The following is a 2,087-nucleotide window of genomic DNA, read 5'->3' as shown; positions in this document are numbered from 1 at the left end:
GAAGATGTGGATCACTTGTACGGATGTTTTCAAACCGGCGGAAATCACTGGGTTGCGTATCACGTGGATCTGAAGAAGGAGAAGATTGATTGCTACGAACCAATCTTTGGAGAGGTAACACCCGAAAGTGAGCAGAGAATTCTGAATTCATTTAAACCGCTGACGCACATGATTCCTGCTATGTTGAGTGTACATATTTCTGCCAATATCCGACCCATTAGCAGGAAGAAGTTCTCATTCAGAAGGAGGAGCAAAAGATACACTCCACAAAACACCCAGGTTGGCTATTGTGGAGTGTATTCATTGAAGTTTGTGGAGTGTCTAGCGCTTAGTGTAACGTTTGATGGGATAAAAGATCAAAATATTCAAGGTTTACGGATGAAGATGGCAGCAGATATCCTCGCTGAAGGAAGAAATATTCTGACGGGCCAAATGTTGTTACGAAGTACTTGACTTTTGTTGTTGTTGTTTTATGATGAACTTATGTTGTTATTTTGTACTTGACTTATGTTGTTATTAGGCATTTGACTCAGTCTTATCGTTTTTATAACCCTGCCGTGTCGTATATACGTAACTCAGCCTTACCCCAAACATACCCTATAATTATAACATGTTTATATAACACGATATTATAACTCATGCATACCTCAAACATACCCTATAATCAAAAAAAATGTTTATACTTTAAAATGTTAAATTAAAACTCCAATTATATATCTGAAGTGAATATATAATCACTTGAATGTGTCTTCTTTATTGAATCTACGAGTTTAGAATCAATCATGATCTTGAGGTATATGTTTGTCTTACAATTACTCATAAACTTAACTGATACATATAAGGTGTGAGCATAATTAAAACTCATAAACTATTATTGTGTTATTTATCATGAATTTGTGTTTTTATAACTATTCTTGCACCATAAAATCCAAATCCCAAACTTAAAAACCCAAAAAAAGCAAACCTAAACCCTAAATAAGCAACCCTAAACCCTAAACCCCATTTACTAAGTCAGCCGTAAATGTGGTCTGTAACTCAGCCGTAAATTGTAACTTCATCCTAACGTTTGGCGGGAAAAAAATAACTGCATCTTGGGAAATTTTAACTCGAGACGTTTGACGTTTTGTACCTCTCTATATATTGTCTCCTCTCTTACACCTTTATCTCTCTAAAAAAAACATAAACAAAAACTCTCTATCCCCATCAAAAGTTATGACGATTGTTCCTGGTTATTCGACGATGTTAGGGAACAGTGTCAATGCGATACTAAGCTCTGCAAATCGTGAATACCTCCCTCTTCTATACCCTGGTCCGGGTGAATTACTTGACACAACCCGTACTATCTGGTTCAAAATTTTAAGTGGTCTCTCTCTCGTCATCCCGTCGATTCTTGCAGAAGGCTGGGTTCATGATTGGCCGACATACCGCGCAATTCCCGATCATTTTAAGGAACACTGGTTTCTTCAACTCGCTGTAACAAACACGTGGGGTCGAAGGCATAATTCGACAGTTTGGATACATTTTAATCTTGTGGCCAGAATGCTATTTCGTTGCCAGATGCGCTATTTGAAGAGAACTTGGGCAATCGGAGGCGACAAGCCTCCGTGGATGCTAACAAGAGTCTGGCGTGATCTCGTCCACATGTTTGAAGAGTTTGATCCTGACAATTTTGGTTTCTGAAAGTGATGCCTTGTCTGTATTTTGAATCTGATAATTTCGGTTCCTGAATGTAAACATGTCGAATTCGTATTTCTTATATATTAAGTACTATAACCCAGTCATAATGTGTTTGTTTAATTCAGCCGTATCTTTATAATAACTCAGCCTCTACGTATAAAATAACTCAGCTGTGAATGTTAACTTAGTGAAAACTTAAAGTTAACTCAGCCAAAACGTATAAGGTAACTCAGTTGTGAATGTTAGTTTACGATAAACCCAGCCATAAGTGACCGAAACACAGCCGTAAATAAATTAATCATAATTCAGCCATTGTAAAACGGAAAAACCCAGCTGTGAATGTTAATATAATACATTTCTAACGTGACGTTTCCACTTGCTTGATTGGACTGAGTTGTCGATTAATTATG

Source organism: Brassica oleracea, chromosome C3, assembly GCF_000695525.1.
Source record: "Brassica oleracea var. oleracea cultivar TO1000 chromosome C3, BOL, whole genome shotgun sequence".
NCBI lineage: Eukaryota > Viridiplantae > Streptophyta > Magnoliopsida > Brassicales > Brassicaceae > Brassica > Brassica oleracea.
This window is presented reverse-complemented; position numbering follows the sequence as displayed.